Source organism: Myotis brandtii, unplaced genomic scaffold, assembly GCF_000412655.1.
Source record: "Myotis brandtii unplaced genomic scaffold, ASM41265v1 scaffold400, whole genome shotgun sequence".
Taxonomy (NCBI): domain Eukaryota; kingdom Metazoa; phylum Chordata; class Mammalia; order Chiroptera; family Vespertilionidae; genus Myotis; species Myotis brandtii.
The window spans coordinates 193,021-201,555 of NW_005365373.1; the positions used below are offsets into that span (position 1 = coordinate 193,021).

The 8,535-nt window shown below is 44.7% G+C and overlaps 1 pseudogene; it reads right to left on the minus strand.

The window, feature by feature from the left end:
• Window positions 1-1,356: 1,356 nt before the first annotated feature.
• The window catches only part of LOC102254505, an 87,516-nt pseudogene continuing 80,337 nt past the window's right edge, over window positions 1,357-8,535 (minus strand).

An 8,535-nucleotide genomic window follows, 5' to 3' on the forward strand; every position in this document is an offset into this window, starting at 1 on the left:
CATATGTTTCTCTTTCTTCCTCCCTCCCTTCCTATCTCCCGAAAAGAATCAATAAAAATGTTTTAAAAATAAACTCTCTATTTTGGGTGCTCACACCTGTAACCTATTTTTGCTCCACTGTGTATAATGTTGACAGATAAGTTTGTTTCATGTGCGACAGTTTCACAGCTTTATATGTACATCAAAGTTCACCAAATAGAACACGTAAGAAAACTGCAGTTTTTTGCATGTCAGTTCTCATATCATAGGAGGAATAGCCTTGCCTCAGTGGCAGCAAATATCAGCAAGCAGTAAAGACTTTTGCCAACAGAATCAACAGGGATGCTGACTGGTTACAAAATACACAATTTAGGATTGACTACAAGATTATCCTTCCTCTACCTTTTAGATCCTGTCTATTGAGCATAAACCTTGAGGTGAACACCCTAGAGGGGCCAGGAGAAACACCACCACCATAAGATTATTTGCTCTACCAATGACTTCAGCTGCAAGAAAGTTATGCAGGTTCTGAGAATGTCTGTACATAAACATCCCACAAGTCACAGGCCCTGGAAAATTTGTGGAAAACATTCAAAAGAGGCATTTTTTTAACCTATTTACTGCAGTCTCTCGCACTCACTATTGATTGAAGCAGTGCTTCTGTCCTAATTGTGGTTGCACCTAATCCTCAGATTCTTACAACGAATGACACCAGTTTATGAAATTTAGTACATTATGGCATACAGATTATTGCTGAGACTTATGTCATACACACTGTGAACGGAGAATATAATTCATATTGTTCACAGAAGCATAACAAAGTGACCTTTGACTTCACCAATAATAGAGGTACCAGGGTGCAACATAGAACCATAAAATTCTGCAGTCTTGCTTTCAAGACTTTGGGCAGAAATGGAAAATAAGCAAATATTGGAAAAAACAGTGATTTTCTGCCATCGTAATGTCCCTTCAGAAGCACTGAAAGTTTGGGATCCCCACAATATCTCTTCACCTCTACATGCTGACAGATCACAATTGTGCTTTCAATTCATCCCAGGCAGAGAACAGAACCAATAAATTAAAGGTACAAATTGCAAAAAACACCTTTACAAAAAAGATCATAAACCAGAGCCATATACAGCAAGTGGTTTGCATGTTGGTGAATAGCTACCTAAAAAAATTCATCACAGCACAATGTACCAGAAAGGCATAGCGTAGCGATTCTCAACCTGTGGGTCGCGACCCCTTTGGGAATCGAACTACCCTTTCACAGGAGTCGCCTAAGACCATCGGAAAACACATATATAATTACATATTGTTTTTGTGACTAATCACTATGCTTTAATTATGTTCAATTTGTAACAATGAAATTGGGGGTCACCACAACATGAGGAACTGTATTAAAGGGTCGCGGCATTAGGAAGGTTGAGAACCACTGGCATAGTGCATCTTAGGATGGTGGTCTGGGGGAAACAATGGTTAGGTCCATTCCTTAGGCAGAGACAAAGGAGTGATGATCCTAAGAGCTCGGAATTCTCATCATGTCCTCAAACAGAAGTAAGAATACAGAATTCATTTTTCTGAGCACACAGGACTTCCCACAATCAGTACACGCACATAGCTTTTCTCCAGCGTGAATGCTCTGATGTTGAATGAGGGTAGAGAACTAAATAAATGACTTCCCCCCAGAGGCACACACTGTTCAGGTGAACCAGGTGGTAAAAGTGAATTACTTTCAGCCACATATACTCACAGTGACATCAATTAGGTAGTAGGCCTGGGTAGGATAGCAAGTGCAATGCAACACTTTAAAGGCTCACTTATAGCTGAAACTTAGGAGGAATCTAGCACAGTGTATGTTCTGATAAAAAGGGGTCTAATATCAGCTAAATGGGTCTGTAGGAATCTCCTTCAGTGTTGTAAAACTGAGTGAAAAAATATGTCATTCCCTGCATATTGAAGGCTTTTTCTGCAGTGTGAAGGCTTAAGTGTCTAACCAGGCTATATTTCTGACTAAAACATTTCCCACATTGACTACACTCATAAGGTTTTTCACCACTGTGAACTCCCTTGTGTCGAGTGAGGTTACTGCTTTTACTGAAGGACTTCCCACAATCAGAACACTCATAGGGCTTTTCTCCAGTGTGGACTCTATTGTGTTCATTGAGGTTAGACCTTCTTTGGAAGGACATCCCACAATCGCTACACTCGTACGGATTTTCTCCATTGTGAACTCTGTGGTGTTGAATGAGGATATCACTGTGTGTAAATGACTTCCCACAGTCACTACACTTATATGGCTTTACACCAGTGTGAACTCTTTTGTGGATAAGGAGGCTATTATTGCGGGTAAAAGATTTCCCACATTCACTACACTCATAAGGTTTTTCACCACTGTGAACTCCCTTGTGTCGAGTGAGGTTACTGCCTTTACTGAAGGACTTCCCACAATCACTACACTCATAGGGCTTTTCTCGAGTGTGGACTCTGTGATGTTGAATGAGGGTATAACTGTGTGTAAATGACTTCCCACAGTCACTACACTCATAAGGTTTTTCACCACTGTGAACTCCCTTGTGTCGAGTGAGGTTACTGCCTTTACTGAAGGACTTCCCACAATCACTACACTCATAGGGCTTTTCTCGAGTGTGGACTCTGTGATGTTGAATGAGGGTATAACTGTGTGTAAATGACTTCCCACAGTCACTACACTCATAAGGTTTTGTACCAGTGTGAACTCTCTTGTGGATAAGGAAGTGACTATTGCGGGTAAAAGATTTCCCACATTCACTACACTCATAAGGTTTTGCACCACTGTGAATACTCTGGTGTCGAGTGAGGTTACTGCTTTTACTGAAGGACTTCCCACAATCAGAACACCCATAGGGCTTTCCTCCACTATGAACTCTCTGATGTTGAGTGAGGGTACTGCTATGCCTAAAGGACTTCCGACATTTACAACACTCATATGGCTTTTCTCCAGTGTGAACTGTCTTGTGGATAAGAAGGTGATTACTGCAGGTAAAACATTTCCCACATTCACTACACTCATAAGGTTTACCACTGTGAACTCTCTTGTGTCGAGTGAGGTTACTGCTTTTACTGAAGGACTTCCCACAATCAGAACACTCATAGGACTTTTCTCCAGTGTGGACTCTATTGTGTTCATTGAGGTTAGACCTTCTTTGGAAGGACATCCCACAATCGCTACACTCGTACGGATTTTCTCCATTGTGAACTCTGTGGTGTTGAATGAGGATATCACTGTGTGTAAATGACTTCCCACAGTCACTACACTTATATGGCTTTACACCAGTGTGAACTCTTTTGTGGATAAGGAGGCTATTATTGCGGGTAAAAGATTTCCCACATTCACTACACTCATAAGGTTTTTCACCACTGTGAACTCCCTTGTGTCGAGTGAGGTTACTGCCTTTACTGAAGGACTTCCCACAATCACTACACTCATAGGGCTTTTCTCGAGTGTGGACTCTGTGATGTTGAATGAGGGTATAACTGTGTGTAAATGACTTCCCACAGTCACTACACTTATATGGCTTTACACCAGTGTGAACTCTGGTGTTGAGTGATGGTACTGCTTTGATTGAAGGACTTCCTGCAATCATGACACTCATACAGCCTTTCTCCAGTGTGGCCTTTGTGTCGTTGAATGAGTTTGGACCTCAGGATGACAGACTTCCCACGATCACTACACTCATATGGCTTTTCTGCAGTGTGAACTCTCCTATGACAAATAAGGTTAAAGATTTCTCTAAAAGCTTTCCCACATTTGTTACACTCACAATTCACTTCTCTGGAGCAGACACCCTGATGTTGAACAACTTTCTGGTTGTGGCTGGCAGCTTTTTTACTTTCACCCCACTTGTCATGACTTCTTCCACTGAGAAATTCCTGTGGAATCTCACTACCACTGTGTGGCTCCGCAGTGTTAAAAGTATCCTGGTGCTGGAGAATGTCTGACATGGCTGGCAAGTCTTTCCCAACTTCCCTAGTGGTTGAAGGCACCCATGTTAAGTAAAAGCTGCACTGGGACACAAATGAGGCCCTGTCCATATCTTCTTTCCAGGACTTCTCTCCACTGGCATCTCTCTGTTGCTGGTGAGGGTTTGCACTGAAACTGAAGTCTCTCGCACATGTGTCAGTGAAGAAGGCTTTCTGCTCAAAGTATGCTGCTTGTAACTCAGTCAGGTGCAAAATATCTTTTAACACTGAGAAACAGCACTTACAAAGATGGGTCTTCTGGGTTGCTGGAGCTGTCTTAAAAGCCCTGACTTGTGACTCTCCTGGTACATATTCACTCTGCTCACAATTGGCCTCCTCATCATCCATTATATGCCAACAACCTGAAAATAGTAAAATGGTGAGGAAATGAATACTGTGGTGACAGATGGAAGTCCCTTTAGAAAACTGTGTTGCACATAACACATTGGTTCCATGCAACTGTCTGACAATAAAAGATCTGTAGGAAGGATTTATAAGATGCTGCCATGAATGTCTGGGCTATGGAAGATCACAAAAAAAGGAAGACCTCAAACGAAATATGACACACACATGGCAAGCACCACATGGAAGAGAAGCAGGATTGTCAGCTCATTCTTCTGCTAACAGTGTTCAGCAAGGCTTGTCTGCTGGTGACATGCGCAAGCTGTGCTGAAATATGGTTGTCTTATTCCAAATAATATTCAATAACTTAGTAGCTGGTGTTCGAGAACTACTTAAGCATGTATGTGCATCTCATAACACATGTGCAGGTCAATGTTGGAGAATACTGCAGATGGAGCAATGCAGACGAACAGGCGATGGAAAAAGGCCACAAAGGTGAAGGTAGTCAAAAGCCAGAAAGTTACAGATGAAATGACAAGTCAGCAAAGTGCTAAGTATGGGAAAGAAAAGGTAGAAATCTGCTGTTGCCCATGGTACTTGCACCTAATCACTGTTGGAAATGAGTAGGTGCTTGGTATCACCTAAACACCACCATTACATCATATCTAGCCCACAGTTGCAACTCAACTGGGCCAGGCCCCTTCTGAGACCATCCTCTGAAAAAACCAGGGTTCTCCCTGCACATTCTTCTCTACAAATACGTACAACATAAATATTCCAAGTACTAATGAAAGACCACAGAGATGAGCATCCAGCACTGGCCTAGAGCAATTTGGCTTACAATAGTATTTATAGAAGGTAATATTACAAACAAGAACTGAAGTGTGATCTTGTAAGAAGAGCTCAAGGTTCATGTAAGTAAAGACCATATCCTGGCACAGGCAGTCACCAAGGACCTTTGGCTAGAGGAAGGAGGTAGAAATGGAAGCCATGGATCTGGACATAGTCCCCCTTCCAGGGAGAGGAACAGCAGGTGGGACCATTAAGCTGTCTCTAAGACTCCTGACTTCCAGACACATCCTGCACTTTCAGAGGCAACTAGCATTAGGGATGTTTGTGGAGTCTATCACTCAGAGCTCTGACTAGAGCTCACCCATGAAAGCCACAGCACATATGACACGACAATGGGGGAAATAAGCAGAGCCCATGGTCTGCTGTAGGAGAGAAAAAGCTACATCTGAGGAATAAAGGAAGAGAGGACGTCACCTCAGATACTGGGAAAATGTGAAGAACTTACCTACAGATGATACAAGTGCAAAAACATCCAGCACCACATCGCAGTAGAGAAGTCTCTGAGGTTCATCAAGGAGCCCCCATTCCTCCTGAGAGAAGACAATGGCCACGTCCTCAAAGTTCATATCCTGTCATAATGGGGACAGTACAGCCCATGATTAGATTCATTCCTAAGATTCGAACTCTGTCATACTCCCCACCCTCAATATCTATCAGCTCTCTCAACTTCACACACCAGAGAAGATACCAGGCCTTCATCCCATAAAATTCACTGTCTTCTTATATTCCTACCGATATTTTGTCTTCCCACAACAATAAAGGCAGTTGAGCAGATAGAAGATACCTGAGCAATGGGCTTCCCATGTATGCTGCACGTCCTCTTGACAATAGAGTGGGTGTCAAGAACATAGCGTAGGAAGAGATGTTGGCCATAAAGAGAATGTGAGTGATTTGATACCAGTCTTGTCAGGCAATACCCAATACCCTTGTAGTCCCTCAGATTGTTCCTCAAAGACACCAAAAACATGGCATCACACTTCATCCTCTTGACCCCAATCCCAGGGTGTTGAGACCATTGCTTTGCACTACCTGCTGCATATAGTTCTTTGAACAACACTCCTCTCACACAGCTTCATTCCCAGAGGCACAACTATAAAAGTAATACAAATTTGTCCCAGCGAGGATGGGTTGTTTCCTAATTCCCTTATTTTCCAAAATTATAGATTAACACCTCCATAATCCATTTCTCTCTTACCCTTCTCACTTACCCATGTCAGTGGAGAGTTTACAGCACGGGTAACACTGATGTATGCTATCTCATTCCTATCAACCAGTGTATTTGCCCCCAACAACAAAAGGCAGGTGGGTAGATAAATGGCATCTAATCTCTGTACCTGGCAGGTAGCACCAAAACACCCCTCTTTTCAGGCAATAAAACCTAAAATTTTTCTTATTTTATCATCCAGACACCACCAGATATGGACTCTCCCTTCAGTCATTCTTATGTCAATGTCAGCGCACTCTGGCCATGAATTCACACTCCTTCTCCAAGTGCATTATCACTCTTTGTACCACACCTCTCTCACACCTGCACTCCTACATTTCCGGCCCCCAGAGTCATCTCCTTGCCCTCTTACTTATTACTCAGCATGTGTGGTCCAGAGACTGCTTGCCAAATTCCAAGAGGACCAAGTTTTGCCCAGACACTGATAATCCACACTCATAGAGGCAGCCTTGAGTCCTGCTATGAAGGCCTCTTTTCCTGACTATTTTTTCCTTCAACCTCATCTATTAAGAACCACAATTAGATCTCAGATATCCAGAGCCCACCTCCCCTGATGCTGCACTTGATGTCCCTTTACCAGTCACAGCCAACATCCCTCAATGAACCTTCACTCAAGTCCCAGCCCTGATGGCCCTCTGCACCATGCCCAGTGAGTCTCGCAGATGACCACTCAAGCCTCTAAGCCAGTGGTTCTCAACCTTCCTAATGCCGCGACCCTTTAATACAGTTCCTCATGTTGTGGTGACCCCCAATTTCATTGTTACAAACTGAACATAATTAAAGCACAGTGATTAATCACAAAAACAGTATGTAATTATATATGTGTTTTCCGAAGGTCTTAGGCGACCCCTGTGAAAGGGTTGTTCGACCCCCAAAGGGGTCTCGACCCACAGGATGAGAACCACTGCGCTAAGCTAATCCACAAGACTGACTGTAACTCCCCACAGCCAGGCCATACCAAGGGTCACAACAAAATCCTGTAAGTGTTTAGAGAAGTTAATATGTACCAGCCCTAGTTTCATCTCGTTTGAATTATTGTTCTGCCTCCAATTCATCTCACGTCCACTCACCTTTTAAAGGCATTGGCCACTGCAAAACCATTATCTCTCCCCGAACTCTACATGACAACTTCTGTCCCTATGCTGTGTTGTGACATCCGCCTTCCACAAACAGGGGCCCCAGCATTAAAACCAGTCCATAGGCTCATACTGTCCCTTCTGAGTTATTACTACTATTATCATCCTGACCATGATTCCCTGAATTAAAGTGATCTACAGTCCTGGCTGATATCTCTCAGTTGGTTGAGCATTGAACCCATGCACTGAGAGGTTGCAGGTACCAGTACTGGTCAGGCTGGATCCCCAGCAGGTGTCATGCAGGAGGCAACTGATCCTTGTTTCTTGCTCATCGATGTTCTCTGTCTCTTTCCCTCTTCCTTTCTTTCGACATCTATTATCAATACACCAGAGGCCCGGTGCACAAAAATTTGTGCACTTGCGGGGGGGGGGCCCCCCTCAGCCCGGCCTGTGCCCTCTCGAAGTCTGGGACCCCTCGGGGGATGACCACTTGCTGGCTTAGGCCTGCTCCCCAGGGGATTGGGCCTAAGATGGCAATCAGAAATCCCTCTGGCAGCCCGGGAGCCCTCGGGGGATGTCCACTTGCCAGCGGGGTGCAGACCTACGCTGCAGTCGGACATCCTTAGCGCTGCTGAGGAGGCAGGAGAGGCTCCCACCACCACTGCTGTACTGGCAGCCGTCAGCCTGGCTTGTGGCTGAGCAGAGCTCCCCCTGTGGGAGCGCACTGACCACCAGAGGGCAGCTCCTGCATTGAGCGTCTGCCCCCTGGTGGTCAGTGTGTGTCATAGTGACCAGTCATTCCCAGTCTTTCTGCTGTTAGGGTCAGTTTGCATATTACCCTTTTACTATATAGGATAGAGGCCTGGTGCACGGGTGGGGGCCGGCTGGTTTGCCCTGAAGGGTGTCCTGGATCAGGGTGGGGGTCCCACTTGGGTGTCTGGCCAGCCTGGGTGAGGGGCTGATGGCTGTTTGCAGCTGGTCACACCCCCTTCTGGGTGGGGGTCCCCACTGGGGTGCCTGGCCAGTCTGGGTGAGGGGCTGAGGGCTGTTTTCCAGCTG